At 40.7% G+C, this 22,234-nt stretch overlaps 1 pseudogene; it reads right to left on the bottom strand.

Annotated features, from left to right (window-relative positions):
- Positions 1 to 22,234, bottom strand: part of LOC141922158 (cytosolic phospholipase A2 epsilon-like) — a 45,548-nt pseudogene extending 23,314 nt beyond the window's left edge.

The raw sequence follows: 22,234 nt of genomic DNA on the forward strand, positions 1-22,234 counted from the left end.
ATAATTTCTCTCCTTTTTGGTTTCTGGCCATTGTAGGATGCAGGAAAGACACATTTATATATTTTTGCTGCAGTTGCAAAAGCCAATTCTTTTCTTTTCCTTCTTCTTAATGAAAGCCAAAATGCTCTATACTTTTTTAAATTCCAGCTTTCAACCACACAGTGTATAAAACAAGACTCGTGGTAGAACTGAGAAAGCTCGCAGTGCTAAAACTCTGAGCCAAGCATGAATGAACAGCTGCACCGTTTATGAACGTCTTTTGTTACTGTTTTATCTGGAATTTACTGATTTTCTGGATTGTTTTCTTTGACAAAACATTTTCATGAGTCTATTTCCTAAATTTATTTTTTCATATGTGTTTTCCTTTCATAAATATTTACTTAAAATATGCTATTGACAATTTGTCAAACGGATGAAGTACAGGTTAGATAAATGGACAGTGAGATGGATTAAAAACCCAGTGAACTGCCAGACTCAAAGGACTGTGATCAGCAGCACGAAGTCCATCTGGAGGCTAGTCACTAGTGGTGTAGCCCAGGGGCTGATACTGGGGCCAAGACTGTTTAACATCTTTATTAACAATGCGGGCGATGGGACAGAGTGCACCTTTAGCAAGTTTGCAGGTGGTACAAAACTGGGAGGCGTTGTTGACACACCAGATGACTGCACTGCCTTTCAGAGGGGCCTGGACAGGCTGGAGAACTGGGCCAACATGAGCCTCATGAAGTTTATCAAGGGAAATGCAAATTCCTACACATGAGGAGGAATAACCCCATGCACCAGAACAAGCTAGGGGCTGACTGGCTGGAAAGCAGCTCTGCAGAGAAGGACCTGTGCACTTCGGTGGTCACCAGGTTGAACATGAGCCAGCAATGTGCCCTTGTGGCAAACAAGGCCAACAGCCTCCTGGGCTGTGTTAGAAGGAGTGTTGCCAGCAATTGAAGGGTGATCCTTCCTCTCTGCTCAGGCACTGGCAAGGCCACAATTCTGGGTTCTCCAGTACAAGAGAGGTAAGGATGTACTGGAGTGAGTCTAGCAAAAGTCCACAAAAAAAAAATGGGGTGATTGGAGTATCTGCCATAGAAGAAGCAGCTGAGAGAGCTGGGACTTTTCAGCCTGGAGCAGAGAAGGCTCAGGAGGATCTCATCAATGTATGTAAATACCTGATCTGGGGTGGCGAAGAGGGAAATAAAGAAGTCAGAATCAGTGTCTTCTCAGTGATGTCTAGTGAAAGGTTAGAGGCAATGGACACAAACCAAAATACAGGAAATCCAATTTAAACATAAGGAAAAACATTTTTACCATGAGGGTGGTCAAACACTGGCACAGGTTTCCCAGATTGGTTGTGAAGTCTCTATCCTAGGACATGTTCAAAACCTGACTGGACATGGCTCTGAGCAACCTGCTGTAGCTGACCCTACTTTGAGCAGGGACCTGGACTAGACAATCTCCGGAGGTGCCTTCATACCTCAGCCACTCTGTGATTCTGCAATATCAAGTCTGGTTGGTCACAGACAAATTACATATAATTGTTAGTAACTACTGAGTGCAAATTTGACCTTGAAGATGAGGTGAGGTGAAACCACTAAGACAAAGCATGTCTTCTTCTCATGGAAAAAGGGGACTATGCCATAAATGTTTGTGCCACAATTCACCTACAGTCACTACTGATGAGGAGAGGTTATTGTTTCCCATAAAATTCCTGTGATTTTCTGTATTCCTTGAACTGTACAGACAGTATCAGCTATTCCTCATGCTGTGACTCTAGCTGAGCTTATGTATTTCTGTAGAAATGGCAGTTCACTTGAAGCCAGGCTAAGCTGTGAGGCAAACAGTGGGACAAATCAAAAATAACAGGATAGTTGGATGTCTGCTGAATACTATGAAGACTACGATACCCTCATTACATGGGAGCACTGAAACGACTAACCAGCTTTTTTTGCTCCCTCTTATCCCTGAAAAAAGCGTACAAGAGAGCTACTGAAAATCTTCAAGTTTATTCATTGCTACCTGGGAGCTAATACAAAAAAATACATTTGCATTTTCCTCATTCTCTAATTTTAATTCAATTGCTGGGCATCATTAGCAATTTTTATGCCATGCCAGGCCCTTCAGTGCACGTGTTGCAATTTCATTCCCTGATGACATAATGTCACCCCATGTGGATGCTGAGACATCTGAACTCAGAGTCTCCTTGGAAGTCAGTACTAAGTGACCCTGATATCCCTTCCCAGTTTTTATCTTCTTCTGATTCAATTGCATTTGTGTGTTGGTGGGACTGTTTCTCATCTCTGTCTTCAAGCCAAAGATGGACTAAAAATTCAGGACTGAACCATGAAGTCCAGAACTGCAGCCAACAGTTTGTGGCTCTGTGAGAGTACAGTCCTGTGACCTGTTCCTGAAATGAACTGTCATGTTCTAAAATCATTCATCTCCATCACAAGTAAGAAGAAAATTACAGCACAGAAGACCAAAGCATATATGAAAAACTAGTCTTATAAGAACAATGAATGTAAACTATAAAATCCCATCTGTCCTGTTACTGCATTTCATAATGCCAAAAAGAAGCTGTTTTCTCCTAGTGAGCTCCTCTCCACCTGCACAGACACGTTCCCTTTGAATCCTAGTTTACTACAGTTCACCTAAAAGGAGGAGGAGAGCCGCTCCCATTGCTCAATCACAGGACATGGTCTCTCGGGACATTTTCCCTCACCAGCATAGTATGATGCAAACAATATTAAGATGTTACCTCCAACTGCTGTCTGAGAGCTGATTTGAACTGAACTTGGTCCTCTACAAGTATCTAGATACAAGTCTCATCTGTAAGCATAATATTACTCTCTATAGCTTGCTTGGGGAAATAACAAAAGCTCATAGATCTACTGTGCTTAATCAGTGGTGTCTTTTCTCAGGAATGGACAGAGTCCCCACGTGAATGAGCCCTTCACCCTGTCCAGCCATTTACATCAAGTGGAAAAGTAGGATTTGCTCCCTGGAGCACAGACTCAGTGGATTCAGTACCTGCTGCAGCCATAAAGAAAATCTTTTGCACCCTGGGTCACCCCTACATCCTGCACCACTGGCACCACTTGCATTCTTGGGGCAGGGCCATGAGTATCACCTGCACTAGGTGTATTCTCCCTAATTTGCTTCCATTTATTTTCCATAGCAAAAATAACTCTGATGTCTCTGGAGAACCACTCTGATTTGTAAAGACTCATCCCAGAACCAACTCATTTCTTCCAAACAGGTAAAATAAGAGCTTCCACAAAATATTCATAAGCTGGGAGAGGAGAAAGGCTTTGAGCTACTCTTTTATAAATATGCAGGGTCTCTCTTCATACAAAGATGAAAACAAAAAGAAAGATACAAAATCAAAAGCAAGGGTAAAGGGAGCAGCGTGATTGTTCTGACCTCCCAGCTAAGACCAACAAGTTTCCCTCCACAGCTGAGACAGCTTCCACATACACCTGATTTCTCTAATTAGAAAATATACCTGATAAGCACAGTCACATTTCAATCCCCCCCAAGATTTTACCTTATCCTACCTCAGTTCTGACAGCTGCATCACAGGGATTCCCCTACCCACAGCCTCCTGGACTGGCAGGACACCACCTGTCAGAGAAGTTTCTGTCTCTGGGAAGAAAGCACCTGTCAGCCTGAAACTCACTCCAAGTAATTCCTCATTGGGACACACAGCTCAAATTCACCTCTGCGGTCCAGGATGTGTGTCGCAAACACCCAGCACCAGTGAGGCTGAGTATGTCAAGCCATATCTGACCCCCCCTCTCTTCATCCCTGCTGCTTTAACGAGCCCGAGCATGCTCTCCAGCAGCAAAGGTCAGTTCTTGGGATGTGGTATCAGCTGGTACCCACATAGGCTGCTGGTTTCGGGGAGTGGCCTGTCTGAGAGACCTCTTTACTTAGGTCTTCATGTTATGCAAGATTCAGTGGAGTCTGAGAGAGTTTCACTCTTTCACATTGTGCTAAACGGTAGTGGGGAGGGCCACATCGCTGCAGATCTGTGTCACTGGCATTGCCTGAGGACCTGGGAGAGGTCTGCTTCCACTCATGGTGCCTCAGGACATATCCCCTCTCTTGGTGTTTGAGCTTCAGGAGTGCCAGATGAGGCAGATCCCCTCACTGGTTGTCTGTTTGTCCATGGGATCAGGGTAAGGTGTCAGTCCGGCTGTGGGCTTTAGGGACTGCCATAAAACAGCAAGTAAACGCTAATGATGGTAAAGGTGGGCCAGGCTGGGATCTTGGTGCAGCTCTGTGTGGCCACTCAGTAACTCATTTGCTTAAGGAGAGCAGCTGGAAGGTAGGTGTTGGAGAGCCTGTGCCACCATGGTCCTCTTCTCCCATCACCTGGCTCCTTTCTCATCTTTTTGGGAAACAGAGTCACTGGAAGGAGCATTAGCAGTGAGGAAAGGAGCTAATACACCGTTTCCCCCACAACCTCATCCTGGCCAGGTATTCCTCCTACATGTGGGGAATTCTCTAGGAGAAGTTGACACCATTAATAGTCAGGAAACAGGAGCTTTTGTAAAGACCTCTGGCACTAACCTCCAGCTGAAGAGGAGCAAATGAACACCCCAATGACCAAAAAAGTAATTCTTTTACCCAAGGCTGTCTGCAGTCTCAGACAGAGATGGGGAATACCACTGCAAAGCAGGTGCCAGACTGTAAGAGTACCATAAACTTCACTGGAATTGCTTCCTTTCCAGCATGCCTACCACCTCCCCAGCCTAACTGCCTATGAACTTTGGAACCTGGTGATGACGCTCAGCGTCTGCAGGGCAGCAGGATGAGTGTAAGTGATCTTATCTGGGCACCTGCCTTCCAGTGTCCATAACAAGGTCAGGGAGTGCTAGAAATGTGTGTTTGAGTCTGACCCATGATTACAAATTGGCATAAAGTTCAGTCAGGAATACAGTGGAAACTAATAAGCTCAGGTCTGTCAAGAGCATTTGCATGATAATACAAGACAGAAACCAGTTATCTGAAGTATGAAGCAAATGTCGGAGTTGAACATTACCCAAGTATAGACGAGCCCACAAAAGTGGTGGAGCAACAGTAGGTATATCATAGAATCATATAATGGTTTGTGTCAGAAGTGACCTTAAAGATCATCTAGTTCCAACCCCCCTGCCATGGGCAGGGACACCTTCCACTAGACCAGGCTGCTCAAAGCCCCATCCAACCTGGCCTTGAACACTTCCAGGGAGAGGGCAGCCACAACCTTTTTGGGCAACCTGGTCCAGTGCCTCACCACCCTCACAATAAAGAATGTCTTCCTTACATCTCATATAAATCTGCTCTCTTTTGGTTTAAAACCATTACCCCTCGTCCTATCCCTACACCCCTGATCAAGAGTCCCTCCCCATCTTTCCTATATCCCCATTTAAGTACTGGAAGGTCACTATAAGGTCTCCCTGGAACCTTCTCTTCTCTAGGCTGAACAATCCCAACTCTCTCAGCCAGCCCTCATAGGAAAGGTGCTCCAGTCCCCTGATCATCTTTATGACCTCCTCTGGACCAGCTCCAACAGGTCCATGTCTTTCTTATATTGGGGGCCCCAGAGCTGAATATAGTCCTCCAGATGGGGTCTCATGAGAGCAGACTAGAGGGGGAGAATCCCCTCCCTTAACCTGCTGGCCACGCTTCTCTTGATGGAGCCCAGGACACAGTTGGATTTCTGGGCTGTGAGTGCATGTTGCTGGCTCATACTCAGTTTTCCATCCACCACTACTCCCAAGTCCTTCTCACAGCACTGCTCTCAATCCATTCATTGCCCCAGCCTGTATTTGTGCATGTGATTGCCTCAAACCGCATGCAGGACCTTGCACTTGGCCTTGTAGAACTTCATGAGGTTTGCACAGGCCCACTTCTCAAGCCTGTACAGGTCCCTCTGGATGGCACATCCCTTCCCTCCAGTGTGTCAACCGCACCACACAGCTTGGTGTTGTTGGCAAACTTGCTGAGAGTGCACTCAATTCAGCTGTCCATATTGCCAACAAAGATGTTAAAGAGCACTGATCCCAGTACCAACTCCTGAGGAACACCACTGCTCTCTACTTGGACATTGAGCCATTGACTGAAACTCTTTGAGCGTGACCATCCAACCAATTTCTTTTCCACTGAGTGGTCCATTCATCAAATACATGCTTCTCCAATTTAGAGACAGGGATGTTGTGAAAAGGGCTAATAGATCCATTTAGGAGGAGCGGGGTGTTTTCTTCTTGTTTTAATTTTTTTCATGTGAAAACAGATCCAATCATTGCCAAACTCCACCAGCATGTGTTGTCTACAGGCAAAGGTGTAACATCAGATTTCAGGATAAGCTGGGACTCCATCCCAGACTTGTGAAAGACACATCCCACAGATCTTAAGGTGCATGTTTAAAAAACACCCAGGATCAAGTCAGGTGCACACAATAGTGAGGAATGTCCATGGAAGTATATAGAAAGTGGCAGTCTCTGAAGCCAGGATTTGGCAAGTAAGTCAAGGAAAAATATAAAAACTCTATGGCCGAAGGACCTGGCGTGACTGCACTTGCAACTAACTGAGAGAAAATCAGGGAAATGGAACATGTTTTAGCCAAGTGGAAGTGAACAAGCAAGCAGATAACTGTGTGTGCTTAGAAAGATGGGAAGCCAGCATAGGGACAGAAAAATCAAGTCATAGAAGCTGCTGCACTTGATTGGGAAGGTGGCTTGTTCCTGGCTTTGATAGTTGGAAGATGAAAATCTAGAGAAATCTGAAATACATTATCACAAAACTTCTCAGATTTCTACTGATATCTCACAGTCAGATAGCACCTGTATCAGCTGCTTATAATCTGTTCTCCAGGGGAAAAGATTGTATTGCTGAGACAAGGCTAAGTAGAAATAATTTTCTAATTCTCATCAGCACATTTTAGCATGCAGAGCTGTTTTAGTTTTCTGATACTTCAAATATTTTCAAATGTTAAAAACAAAACCTTAAGCTAAAAGGACATCAGTATCAGTGCAAAATGAAGCACTTAAAAATCACAAGATATCTTTTTGCATTGTACTGAAGTATTTAAATCACATGGTATCACACTATTTTTTCTGAGAGACTCTAGCTTCTTTGACAGCACAGGCAGGTTGCTGCTTAGTCAAAGAGCTATTTAATATTTGTTTGTCTTTCTTGTTCAACAACATGCTGGTTTATGGTGCTCCATTATGGAACTACATCCTTAAGAAAAAGGCCCAAAGTCACAGAGTACCTGGGGAATTACCAACAGAAAGGAAAGTCATCCTTTTCTTCACCTGCTGGTCCCCAAATCTTGTTTACTGGTAATTAACAAAAGAATCTGAAGATACTTCTGGCTGTTTCTAGGACTTACTTCACATCTTAAATTAGGATCCCTCTACACATTATTAAGAGAGAACCCCTTTCAAAATGAGCACATCATCTAAATAAACAACAGAGAGAAAATGTACAGGAGAAGATACCGTGTTATCCTGTTTTATAGATAGGACAGAGGCACAGAGCGTCTGGATAACTTGCCTAAACTTACACAAGTCAGTTGGCAGAGCTAAAAACTGAGTCCACACATCTTGACCCCTACTCCAGAGATGTACATTTTGGTGATAATGGGAATTTTGCAAATGTCTGCATCTCATTATGCAAGACTTCTGAAATCCCACTGTCCTCAGGATGGAGGACAAGGTCATAAGAGTAACACTGTTTTCTGAGAATGCAGCATCATTTTACTTTGTGCAATCCCTTTGCATAAGCCACTGAATCATAGTTCTTATCCTGTCATTCAATTTCTATTCTAGATCAAAGACGATACTAAAGAAATTAAATCAGCACTTTAAAGGAAGGTGAGACCTTGCACATATGTGCAGTATTTCATAGCTGTAAAAAAGAATAGAAAGTAATTTGACCTTCTTTGCTATACTATGATATTTCTTCTACTCTCTGCAACCTAGTATTACAGAACATGTGAACTGAACACTTCTCTCCATTTGGTTGGAAAAATCGACAAAGGTGACATCCATGTTCTTGAAATGCCAAAGTGAGTGGAATACAAAGAGATGGTGAGAAATTTTCTTTGTAGAATATTGTTCCATCAGAAGATGAAGATAAAAACAAATGGTAGTGTTTGGAGTGAAAATATTTCCATCTCTGAATTATCCAGTGGAAGTCAAGTAGTTCTCACTTGGAGAAAACAAGAAGGTATCCTGCTATGTCCTTAGCGTTCCTGAAAGTCTGTCTGATGACTTGCTACCTCATGGAAAGGTGGACCTTTAGACCTGCCTATCTGCTAGTGAGGAGTCTAGTCCAAAGTAGTCTTCTGAAGCAAAACCTGTTATGGTTTCCAGGCCAAAGGAATCTGGAGCAGAGCTGCTGGTTTACTGGTAGCATGACGCATGGGGTGCCTCATCTTATTTCTTTGGAAAGGTTGTGCCTGTCAGATATTGTCTAAGTTTCTAACTTCACGGAGTGTATCAGGATAAGATGAGAGTCCTTGACATGCAATGTACAGCCATTTCCTCTGACAACTTGTAACTGCACCAAAACCACAACATTTTGGAGTACCATAGCTAAATAATTGACTCTTGGTCTCTGAAAACAGCAATTGTAAATGACTTTTCTCTTTGATAGATCCTCTAGATGTACTAAAAATATTAAAAAGTGGGAAGACAGAGGAGTGAGGTAACATTTTATATGAAATGTTTGGCAGTGAAGAGGCTGTGGCATTGGTGAACTTCAACATAATCTCCCAAAAAGGAAAGAAAATACACAGTAAACGGAGAAAGAACAGTATGGTAATGGGATATGCAAAACTAGTTATTACTGACCTACCAATTTCATGAGGCACATGTAGGGATGACAGGAGAAAAAAACCTCTGTGGAAGTGGAGCACCAGGTAAGGGCTGGCCAAATACCACATATTTTCAGAACACTTTGCATGTAAGCTATAATGTACCATATACTACAGTCCCCCAAAGATTTCTGTTGTACATCTTTCAGTGGGGAGCAAGAGTCAGAAACATCCATAACAACGTGGCTGCTCAGGACATGTACACTATACACCTCACTGAACTTCTGAGATGTGGCAGGGCTTTTTAGAGCAGAGAATGAAGAGCAACCGATGTGTAAAGATTTCAGCCCTGTATTCTATGTATTTGTTATAGATATGGGATATGAACACCTGGGTATTAAAACTGGTGTTAGGATATTTTCACACCTCTGAAATAGCCAACTTGTCTGTGCTTTGCTGACTGATGAAGGGTCCTAAATATTTAGTCAATACTCTACCTGACATTGACCTGTTGCTGAATTCTTTTTTTTTTTTTAAGAAAAACCTACAACCCAAACAACAAACCTCTGAAATTGTAAATAGATATTCTGTGGCAGAAATTGGCTTTGATTGTGATTTCTTAGCTGGTATGATTTCTGTGTTTTGCATTTGTGTAGTGGCTAGCATAAGCAATTTTAGTACTGTATAACATCAGTAGGAAAAACTGGTACTTACAAAAATCCGCCTGATGAGCATTTCTCAACTTTATGATTCTTACAGTGAGCAGGGAGTAAGGTGACATTTCTTCCTGCTGAAAAAAACAACGAAGGAGATATGCTTTAAAGTTTGTGATGTGTGTATTTATTGTAACGACAACCAAACACTGAAAGGAACCCAGGTTCTGCTGAACCCATATCTTCCAGTTGACATCACAACAAGAATACAGTAGGTAACAAAATACACATTCTCCACAAACTTCATCAACTCCTGAAGTGTGCCATCCCCTAAGCATACAAACAGAAAGTGTGGAAGGAGAGGATGAATAGGAACATGAAGACAGGAAGTAAATAAACTGAAAAAGCTCAGTGAGCCAGCTACATGAAATCATACACGCGGTCATCAGCATCCAATTCAACAACACAGAATTCAGAAATGCTTCAATTTTGGTTGAAAAAAAAAGAGGGATCATTTTAGGTTTTCTCACTTGTTTTTAAAAGAAAAATTTTCGTGATGGAGAAGCAGAAGAAAAGGAGGAATTCCAGAAATTTCAGACTATATTGAGTAATGAATTCCCAAGCTGATGTATGATTATAATAGGAACAGGTCTCGTTAGATGGGGTAACACAGTAAGACTGCAGTGAATGCCAGAGGACAAGGGTCTGCACAGGAAAGAAAATATTCTTTCAAAGTCTGTCAGATCCTGAGGGCTGACTGCATACAAAGACGTTAGCAGCAGATTCTGAATTGGCTATCTCCAATAAGAGGTGAAGATATAAATAGTATAGCATATATATTAAAAAATTACCTTGAGAGAGTCAGGTTATGGAATAATAATGATTTTTTTAAGGATTTCTGAGTAAAGCATCAATAAAACCAAAATACTATAGCATTAAAATGAGGTGGATGTGCAAATAAGGAAGTGTTAGCTTGCAGTTCTAATAGCAAGGGTCTGTGGAAGTTATAAAATGACCAAACTAATTATGATCACATTTGTAGATTTGCAGAAATATATTCAGCCAAGTAATCACTGAAGGAACAGTATGTATCAGCACCAAGCAATAGGTGGCCGCTTCAGTGATGCGAAGGCCTGATGGTAGTCAGCGTTATTCAGGAAGAGCTCAAGGAGGAGTTGAGATAATGGCAGAAGGTAAATAGATCAGTAAATCTTAGTAAAGTCACCTCATGAAACAACAACAAAATGTGGCCAAAGGAAAAACCTGTTATGAAAGTCAATGACCAAAAGTTTGAAAATATTATCCGAGGTGAAAACGGAGGAGCGCTGGTGGAAGATGATGAAATAATTAGGAGATGTTATCTATTTTCTGAGAAACTTCAATTAAAATAATAGAGACAAACTCTCGAGTGAAATAAGAGAAAGCACATTCACAGTTGCTGCTACTGTGACAAAAGTCAAAGACTACTAAAAATGTCGAAGTATAAGGAACCAGCGAGACAAGAGAGTGTATCAGCTGAAGTGTGTAAAGCATTGGACCATGACAAAATTTAACTTAACCTGCCAAATCATTTCCACCTCTATGAGGATGAAAGTCATGAAAGTCATAAAAGGAATTTGCAAAAAATTGCAGTAATTCTCAAGCTATGAAGTTATCCAATGAATTGGGAAGAAAAAATTTTTGATAAAATGCTGGTTAATTTAAAGGCATATTAAAGAAAAGTTAACCAGTGTCTAAAATAACCATAAAGCTTTGCCCATGAGCTCAAGCTTATAACCAGGAAGCCTAATATCAGAATGTTTTCAATAAGTTGTCTAATTGAAATGCTAACACTTTTTGCTGTGAGGTGCAGAAGCAGTACACCCAAAACAACAACAGTGCTATTAAGTGCTGAAAAAATGCATTCTCTTTATCGGGCTACAAGCAGTAGAATATCTTGGCTTCTGGGTGGGTGTATTCCAAAACTAAATAGGAAGTTAATCACTGTTGCTTAAAGTCATATGTAGGGCACAGGATATTTTATAGGGCTGTTTGTTCTAGACAGGGGAGGTAAGATCTCAGCATTATCAGAATCCAGGCTGAGCTAACTCCACACTATTTTTTCAACCATTATTGTTAGACTATTCCTTTTTCATCAGCCAGGAATAACTGTGTATTCTTACCTCGACCTGTTTTTTTTCTTAAAAAACAAACACTCATTTGGTTTGTTCGTTTGTTTCTATGCATTTCTCAAAAATAGTACTCAAATTAGAGAAATACACTAAAACTTCAGCAGACATATTTAAGGAGAAATAAAGGAAAGAGTGGAAGGAATTACATTTAGCATGGGGCTTTCTTAGCCTTCTTTAATGGCACCAGTCCTTCAGCCAGCATTTTGGAACATGTGTTTTTAAAGATTGTCAGAGACATGTATGAACTACCATGACTTTTTAAGAAATAGAATGATGGAAACAGAAACAAGCGTGGGTTTGGTGAAGATGCGTTTACACCAAGGACCGGTTGTGCACTCATTCCTGAGTGCCATTGCAGCAGACGAGAGTAGAGGTTATGTGAAGAATGCATCACAAGAACCTCATACTTTACATGCAAATGAGGACAAACTGATAAGAGACTTGGAGTATGGGAGGGCTATATTAAGAAGGGAAAACAAAACCCCAAAACAATAGAACATACCCAGTGTTTCCATGAAGAAGTCAGATACTACACAGATTAGATAGTGTCAAAGATTATGCAAGGGTTCAAACACCTAATTTCAGGTGCAATCATGGTGAGAAAATAGATGGAGATATTTGATGTCACAGGAAGATGGCTTGGTGTAAAGGGCAGGAGTTTATTTAAATTTGAAGAGCTTGCCAAGGGAACAATGGGGCAGAGTACCTGATCAGCCATAATGTACAGATTAGAAATTGGATTGAATGAGAAGCAAAAATTATTTCTCACCTCCAGGAGGAGAGGTCTAAGTAGGTGCTGTGCAAGAGAAAAACCAGTGACCTGTGCATGGAAACTCTGTGTACCGGGAGAAAAATCTCACCAAGTTGCCTGAGAAATCTGAGTCCTGTGAGACAGCAAGATACAGGCTATGTCAGCCAGAGCACACCCAGCATTCAGTCATGGAACCAAGACCACAACAGAGAGAATGTGAAAAGAGACTCAAGGAATTAACAGAGGAAAGCGCTAGTGATGTGAACCTGAGAGATGCATTCAGAAAGTGTGTCTGGTGGCAGAGAACGTGCAGCCAGGTGAGTCACGGCTGAGCTTCCCTCAGCCAGAACCTTGTGTCCTGGATCTATTCATAGGGTCAGCATGGTTCATTAGCAAAATCTCTTCTGGTATTAGCCTGCCCCCAAGAACAATGATTACTTTAAATTTGAAGGAATAATGAAAATGCTAGTTTTGTCTCCATATTCCAAACATTTTTACCAGTTAGAAAAGGGTTTTCACCGCACTCAGAACCAGCCTGTACTCTGAACCCCTCTCGCTTTCTCTCAGTATAACACTCAGATGGCCATATCACCCAAGTAAAAGTCCTTCAGAAAAAAAACAATCTGTTCTAGAAAACATTTTCATCCCCTCCTTAGGGTGTCAAAGGAGGAACAATATTCAGTGATCGTCATCATCTGAGACACCAATACTTTTGAAGAGAACTGCTAACTATTAAGCAAATTATTAACTATAAAGAAAATCTCTTGAGACAGATGAAAAGGAGACTTATCCTCCTTAGAGAAGGTAGTTAATGAAAAATTACTTTGTATAATACTTTTCTGAAGGCCAAATGCCAGACATGAAAACTACTCCAGAAAATTCAACAAGAAAAATAACATCTTCTTATAACTGAAGCTCAGGTCCCTAGTGCCATCAATGGAAGTCATGCAACTAATTGTCTCTTCCCTCTAGTCATCATTTCATTGCAATAATACATTGAACAATGTTAATAAACTAAAAAGCAAGTGTGTGGCTGCTGCTGATTATAATTTGTGTTACACTAAAAAAAATGATTAGTTCAGGGAATTGGTAATGTAATCAAATATCCATGAGTGACTAATTATCATAAACAGCCATTTTCAGCACAAAATGTGCATTCTATATTAAGTCAGGAGCAATTCCTGATACCTACAGTAAAGAAAGTGTTACCAAAATTTGAGAATCCACAGTACACAGATGAGCAAATCCTCTTACAGTCCCCGCTAATAAAGATAAATCTGTGTACCCTGAACCTTTGAACTTATCCCTGCAATGGCAGAGTGATGCTCAGACTGAGCAGACTTCCTTAAAGACTCAGTTTTACCCCTGCAAAAGGTAACCTTACATGACACACTTCAATCACAGATACTTTTTTAAGAAGGAAGGGTGACAGGGCCTTTGGTAATGTCATGGCTTTTTCTAGTTTTGCAGCAAACCGTTAAGGAATGTGCATCACTTTATGTGTATCACACATAAATCAAAAACTCATTAAAATTCTCCTAGTTCTTCTCTGGTTTCTGATTTCATGTCCAGCAGAATACTTTGGTGAGCCTCCCCGCCCTATGTTAATACTGCTAATCTTGAGCTGAGATTATGCTTTCTACTTTCTTGCTCTTTGCATTACTGTATCTGTTTTCAGTGCATTCACAGATGATGAACCAACAACTAGTTTTTTAAGCTGATAAATTACCAAGGAAAATACCTTTTTTTTTTTTTCATTTTTGGAAATAACAAATTGTTCTGTATAAGACAATGCACTAACAAATAATATCCAGTGATAAATTCTCTAGATTCACTGTAATTATGGGCTACCTTACTCACAACTACTTATGATCTTCCTTTAGTATGGTTCATCTTTCCTGTATTCCTGTGTAAGGTGCTAGAAGGCAAACTGTCAACTTGGGACTCCCTGAAACATCTAAAGAGATGCTCTCTTGATGCTCCTATCCATTTTAAAATATGAAGGAGGTTTCACAAGGTTGCTACATTTTCCTGCAAATTTAGCAGTGGGGCATATTTGGCTTTGCACTGTAAATAGACAACACAGCTAAATTCCATGCACAGCCCCTGGGCATGTTTTTCTAAACCCAATCCAGTAACTATTCAATTTATCACACAGCTATGTAAAGTCCTCTGAAACTGAGGCAAGTACTTGGGCAAGTATTTGAGCATTAGCGTTAAGGAAAGCTTTGCACCTGTTTACTTGTTCTGGGACTCAGGTTTGCTATAAGCATGTTATCCTTTACAACACCTCTCTACTAATGATTATCCTCCTCTTGCAGATGGCAAGCTATGGCTTGCAAAAATTAAGGGAATTACCAAAAGCTGCCCAGGAAACCCAGTGCCAGTAAGAGGCAGAAATTAGCCAGCTTGCACATGTCTGTGCCTTTAGTGCCAGTTTTCTGCCAAGCTTTATTACAGAGGAGAGAAGACATATTCAAAAACCAGGAGGCAAATAAAGAGTGTCTGAGCACGTCCTGGTTGTGAAACACCCGTGGATAGCAAACAGAACTTTCAGAGGTTCATTTGATAAGGAGAAATTATGACAAGAACAACAAATTAAAGCTACAGAAAGGGTCCCATAGCCCCTATATGCAGGAGTTTATGGCCACAGGATTTTTTTTACATGTAACTACCTTAGTGGTAAAGAAGGATTGGATGCTTTTAGCCATGGATATTCTAAACAAAAACATAACTTCAGTATAAATACAGCAAACCATTACAAAAATGCTACCGAGATCAGGTCATTGCACTCCCCAATAGTTGCTTTTCCTGCTTTAGTACATTCTCTTGCTGAGCTTTAGCACACAACAGAGAGAGCAAATTATGAATGCCGAAATGCCATGTCAGTTTTCGTTATGCTACTTTGCCATTTACATCAAGTTTCACACCGCAGTGATAGTTTGTCACCCTTTTTGTACACTAATTTCCATCTGTAGGAGCTGCCAGAATGCTACTAACAAGAGATCAGTTTGATCAATCAGTTTGAAAAAGTTGTGATGTACATAAGCAAAATGATGTTAATAGTTTTCTACTGATTTGGAAGTCTGGTTGCACAAAAAATAAATTAAACATACAGGTTTCCTATGAGCTGTAGACACTTGAATCACACGCCATTTAAGATACCATCTGAAGTAAGTTAGTTTTTTGTTTGGAATCCCCTGGTTTTACATTGAGGCAGCTTGATGCAATATATAGTCAGCTGCAAGCTAACTGAGAGTGAAGACAAAAATCATCACTGATACATCTGGTACGTGTGTGATGTAAATATATCTCTGCCACAAGCCCTGCAAAGGTTGCTAGAGTTGTTCTTTTGTTGTGATGAGTTGCACACTGATCAAGGTGGGCATTTGTTCTGGAAACTGGCATTAACGACCAAAACCCAAAGGATTGCCAACAACCATGCTCTGACTTTCCAACACTGGCAATGTTCTCCATTTGTGCTGGGCTAAAACTCCATTAAAGTTAATAGAGATAAATAGCATTAAAACAAGGCCAAATCAGTCCCATTTACAGTAAATTGAGAACATTCTCCCTAAGGAATTTCTCCAAGGAATAAAACCATGAAAATAACACGGTTCATGTAAATAAAGGAATGGAATAAAAAAAATGGAACGCAGATGTTTCACCTAAAGAGAATTTTCTTTCATGAAATGTTCCTATTTCTAAATAAGCATGAATCTTGAATAACCAAATTTAGAAAAAAAAAAAAATCCTACCTGTCTCAAAAAAATACTAGTTTAGTCCCACCTATTTTTAGTTTGCTGAAGTTGGTACCTTAGCATCAATGTCACTTGGGGCTACGTACTGCATCATCCATTTTCTTTCTTCATTTTCCAAGGGACTTGATTTGCTGCTTGAATGCTGTTGAGGGAGGGAGAACAAGGGATGAAAAAGAGAGCAAAGACCAATCTTTCTACTTATTTCAACTCGTCACTGTTGAATTGCAATGTGGAATGGGCAATTTGCACCTCCTCATTGTTTGTGGTGGATAAAATGAACATGACAGGGAAGTGACAGTTGTTTCTGTTCTATGTGGAAAGATATTGACCCCAGGTCCTCATAGTGCAAATAGCCGAGGAAAGACAATTTTGTTTTCTTGGAGATTTGTGTCCTGCAGGTAACAGTGGACTTGACCTGTTTATAGTCTGGGGAAAAATCTGAATCAAATACTCACAGACTCCTGCCAGGCTTGTTCTGTTTTCCACTTACCAGAGCGAAGGCAGAGGTTGATGCCATCAAGATTGCTGCTGCATTAAAAGCAGGTGCTGTTCATGGCCCCTGAGTACTAGGCTCCACAGTTGCCAGTGCCTCCTGAAACAAATTTACACCCTTGAAGAGTGTCAGAAGTTGCTGCATGGGTGTTTTATTACATTGAGTCAGAGCTCCACCCCTCCATGATTTCTGAAACAGGAAAATTTCCCACCCACATTACTTGTCCAAAGAGCATGTCTGTTGTAAGGTGTGAACGTTCATATCTGCAGGTCTTGTGACGGAGCAGAATATGCTCAGAGATCAAATTGTTCCCACCTGGGGGCTCGTGGAAATGTAGTAACAGCAATAGCCTGATTAATGATCTGATAGAGATCATCTATGAGAGGTAACCTTACAACAATAGTCTAAAAGTGATGATAATAATAGCCTAATACACACATCTACCTATTGTCTCCATGCAAAGACCCTGAATTACATGCACTATTGACTCCATAATAAAAAAAAGCCAAAAGATGAGGATGATCATTAGAAAGAAGACGTTTATGTATGAAGATATTAAGAATTCTTCTGAAGGAATATTTTCCCCCGAAAAGTGCAGTTGCATCATGATTTGTTCATACATGTTTGTTTTTATTGCAGTGTTCTACTTCAAAAGAAATGGAGAAATTTGAAAAGCAACGTTTCTGTGCTCCCTAAAACACAATGTATTATTTCTCCATTTGAAATGTTTTACTTATTTCTAGGCTTTACATTTAATACAGTATGCATCTTAACAAATTTAAATGAGATTCAAACATTTCACCTTAACAAATCGTGAAACATTTCAACAAACTAAAATCATTTCATGTTTTAGGAAATTTCAATTTTTTTTTTTTTTCCACCCAGTTCAGAACTGTCATTTTCTGATGCAAAAAACATTCAGATTTCTGAGCAACTTTATTCAAATCACCAGCTGGCTGGACATTACTAGCAGATTATTAGTATTTAATGGACTGATCCTGTACATTTTATGGTTTTTTTATCTAATAAGGATCTGCATGTGTTCAGCACACCTCTAGGAAGCTCAGTGATTAAATTTTCTAATCCATTATGCAAGCATTATTAGGCACTCATACATTTGTATTGAAAGTCCTCCCAAATGATTAAAAGTAGTGCTTATGAAAGGACTTGAGATTAATAGGATGACAAAGCATGATGCTTCCTATTAGAGATCTGCATAAGTATGAAATCGCAGCCACTCTGACTGTGGCAATGAGTCTAGTACAAGGACCTTGACTGACAGAAACTAGACACAAACCCAGTCACTTCTAGCAGTCTCATTACATACTTTTCTTATATGCACAGAGGAATCAGTATGAAAAGCTGGTGTTGCAAGGAGAACAAGTTAAGACAGTTTGATCATCTTACCTGAAGTATTCCATTCTTACAGAAGTTTGATTTCTTAGGTTTAATTTTATGCCTGCATTTGTTGTTTGCTTGTTGTTGTTTTAATTAAATAAGCACATTTATTTTATCACATTGTGCAAGGAAAAAGTTTGCTCTGAAACTTTGGTTTGTATCGAAACTTTTTGATGGAACAGGAACTACTTAACTGAAACCAGAATTAGATAAACTACAGCAATAGGCAAAGGATAGTCGCAAGCCTCTCCCATGCTTTGGCCGATACTTTGCCTAGTATGAGCACTTGCACTTCTGTAAAATAATGTGTGGAATCTGCCTTTTTTTTTTTTTTTCCTGTAAAAATGGTGACCAGAAACAGTGTAGAGAAAAGCAACTGTACACACAACAGGGCACACATTTTCTATTTCTTCTGCAACAACCTATAGGTATCCTTGACTGAAGTGCCTAGAAGAGGTGAGGTACCACTAGAAGAGGTGAGGTACCACAACAGAGGAATGAGAATGTTAGCTACAATTTGTAATTGTGCCCCACAAAGGTTATCAGCTCCAGGTCTTGTTTCTGCAATGTATGGAAGCTAATGCATGTGAGGTTTTTGCATGAGAGCCGGTTTTCATTTACGTGTGTCATATTGCACCTTTGGTTTTAGGACAAAAGGAAATGAGGTGGGGGAAGAAGCCTCCAGCATCCCTTAGGAAGGTGACTAAGAGTTGTTTGTTGCCTAATAATGAACTCTTCTTTCCTGACTCAAGCCTTCCCAATATGAAATACCTGTTCTTTAAGCCCAAGTCAGAGGTAGCCAAAGGTACCTTTGACTCAAAGCTGGCACTGGCACGGAATTTCCTAAATTAGTTCAAAGTTCAAATTGCTTTTTGCTATGAAGCACTGTTCCTTTTGAGGCAAACATGGCCTTTTCACAAGGCACACACTTAGGATAGGCTTGACCTCACCTAAATTAAGCCATCTAAAAGTTAGACTTCTAGTCAAAGCTGGTTACCTGTGTTCCCTGTGTACTGAATGAAGGACAAAGCAAGCTTGACAACTTCAGGTAGTGACTAAGCCCTTCTATATTGGATTCTTCTGGAGAAGCCTAAATATCCAGGTCATACTTGACACCTAACTTCTGAATGGCTGAAGGTAGGTGAGGTGAATCCCACCCTAAATAATCAGTATATCCTCTTTAATCACTTGTTTCCAAAGTTACTGATGCTGAGGGAACCTGACATTGAGGAACTTGGTTGTGTTGTTAACACGTGATTCACCCTGTCGAAATGTGAAGCTGCAAAATACCCTTGGGCAGAAGCTCTATTAGCATATAAATGAAAAATCCTCTCATGGATTCATTCAAATAACAAAGAGGTTTTGGGATAACCAGGGTGGAAGAGAATACAAAATACAATGTACGTATTTCCTACCGTATTCCAGTTTGAGATCACCTAAGGCCCCTGTGATCATGAATGGGACAGCCTGACTGGATATGAATTGGGACTGCTGTTCGTAAAGCACGGGCTGTGCAGTGGTAGCTCATGCCCAGGCATATTAAGGGAGAAATATGAAGTTGGGTTTTCCATGAAACCCCAGGCTGCAATCTGTGGAAGTTCAGCACCTGCTTCATAAGCATCTGAGACATGTTTGGAACAAATAGGAACATCAGAGGGAAGGACAGAGAGGAGAGGAGAGGACTGCTACAACTATCTGAAAGTAATGCACTTCCAACCTGTGGGGTAGAGCCCTAGAGGTCAAATGGTACATTTAATGCAGGTCAAGGAGAAGAAAAACTATGCTGGGCCGCCCTTAGATGCCCACAATTATGGCAGTTCTGGGGTCTGACTGTCAGCTGGTGAGGTACTGGTGAGATGCAAATCACCCAAAGTTGCTCTGCCTCGAATTGGTTGTAATTTGAGGCTTTTTTCTGATGGTGTCTGATGGTGTCTAAGACTAAAATCAACATGATCCAAGACTACAACCAATGACTGAGCTATTTTAACGTTAATGCTCAAAGACATGGGTTGGATTATTCACTATTCAATTCAGTTAATTATTGAAAGATTTAATAAAGTGACAGCTAAGGACAAATAAAAGATTGAGACTGTGTTTTCTTTTGACTTTTCTCAATCGTTCTCAATGATAACCGTCTTCAGGCCTCTTTCCCATACTTTCCAGCTCCTCTGCAGCCTACGGACTCTTCTTATATCTCATACCTATATCATGGGCCCTCACATATCTTGCCCTAGGAATGTCATCAGCTCCTCTTGCTTCAGCACATCTTCCCCTCAGATTTGCTAGACCACCTTTCTGCACATAGAAGAAAGGAAGGAACCAGCTTCCCTGAAAGCCCTTCTGGTTTACTCCTGATTATTGTCGTTACTAGAAACGGCTATTTTCTACTCCCCAGGGATACAGGAAGATGCAGCTAATGTGACTCATAGCAGTATGATGCTTCAGGCATATTAGAAGTAATAATACATGGTGGCCCATCTGAATAAAAGCAAAAATGTTCAAGTTCATGTCAAAAATTGAGAGATCACATCAATCTCCATGACAGTAATGCCAAATATCATTTATAAGAATTAGGCTTTAATATGGCAATGGCTGTGTAACTTTGCCTGATCCACATCATTGTTGTTGGTGACCCATATGCCCTTTATTTTAATAAGATAAATATATTTGTCATCATATATTTATCTGTAATTCAAATATAAACACATTAGGACAGAAAAAGTGAAATAGCTTGAGAAAATTTGGGCAATAAAGTTAGATCAGCAGAAAAAGGGGTGTTTCTGTCTACCAGTATAATATTACCTTTAGGACAGCTCTGTATGCTCCTCCCCATGACAAATATGGGGTATAGATATTTGTTGTTAAATATATACTAACTTTACCCAAACTCAGAGAATACTTAAATTCAGAAAATATTTTAGAAACAGTCTGAGAAGTACTTAATACCCTGGACAAATACTGACAGTAGCTCAGATTTGCAAGGTTATTTGGTCTGCTTATTCATATATAGAACATAACCTGCTTCTGATAGATCTGACTTGTAGGAGACCCGTGCATGTGTGTAAGTGCAATACCTTTTTATTACTGAGCTCATATATGAAGTTCTTAGATTAGTCTTTGTTTTTGTAAGGTGTGTGCTGCGTAGGATCCTAGTTCTTACCAGCATCACCGGTCTCCCATCAAACACTAAAAGACATTGGGACTGCTAAAACAACTTATCCTGAAATAACTGTCTCCTAAACTTCTTCTGCTGTAGTAAAGTAATGGTATCTTGGTATCTTACTAAAATCAGCAAGTGCTGGAGGGTTATGCCTTTGAGTTTTCTTTTCTAGCATATGGGATAACATATGCTATCATCAACTTTAAATTTACAGTGTTCATTGCAATTAGCTCCAAGGGATAAAGTACACTACAAGAATCTAGTCCATGCATAAAACTGTCGGTCACCAGAGTGCATTTGCTGACTACAGAGACAGAAATGTGGTTTCCCGTGAGGACTGTTATTTGAGAGTTCCAGGCAGGATCAGGGGACCCCAATGCAGGTGACAGGTTTGCCACTGATTCTGGCAGTTCCTCAAAGCCTTCCCCATTGCTAAGCAGGATCCCTTTTACTTCCTCAGTGTAAAGGTGAACATGGCACTTTTCTGCGTACATTGCCTTTTCAGCCAAGAGTGACATAACCAGTGTTTCAGCAGACATCAGGAGACTGCTTTTCTCAACATGACAATGGCTCAGGTTTTGGTATGATGAAATTCCTAACTTTTCTGTCATTTCCTATGTTACAGAAGAGGATAGGACAGTGCACTGTGAGACCAGAGCCCACTTCTGATGCAGTACTGCAAGAGAATGAAGTCTCTCCCTCCTAATTAACTGAGAGGGACAGCAACAGCCAAGAGATTCTGCCCTACAACCCAGGGCAGGTTGCTGCCTCCAGTATGAGAGCCCTGGTGAGAAAACACAAACTATGGGAAAAGGAGATACTTGGGGAAGGCGTACCTAACCAAGGAAAAGTTGCCAGGCACTGTGGGCTCCCATCCCCCTTGCAGGCTGAGGAGGAAGAGGAAGAGGAAGCACAGGGTTAGGTGATGCACTCACTCCAACTAATCTTGCAGTGCTGAAATTCCTGGTGCCTCTTTATTGCGTGAGAAAGGCCTGGCTGTTGCAAAAGTTCTTGCATCCAGTATCTATCCACATGTGCAGAAGCCAT

The sequence above is a fragment of the Strix aluco genome, chromosome 4 (assembly GCF_031877795.1).
Source record: "Strix aluco isolate bStrAlu1 chromosome 4, bStrAlu1.hap1, whole genome shotgun sequence".
In the NCBI taxonomy this organism is placed as follows: Eukaryota; Metazoa; Chordata; class Aves; order Strigiformes; family Strigidae; genus Strix; species Strix aluco.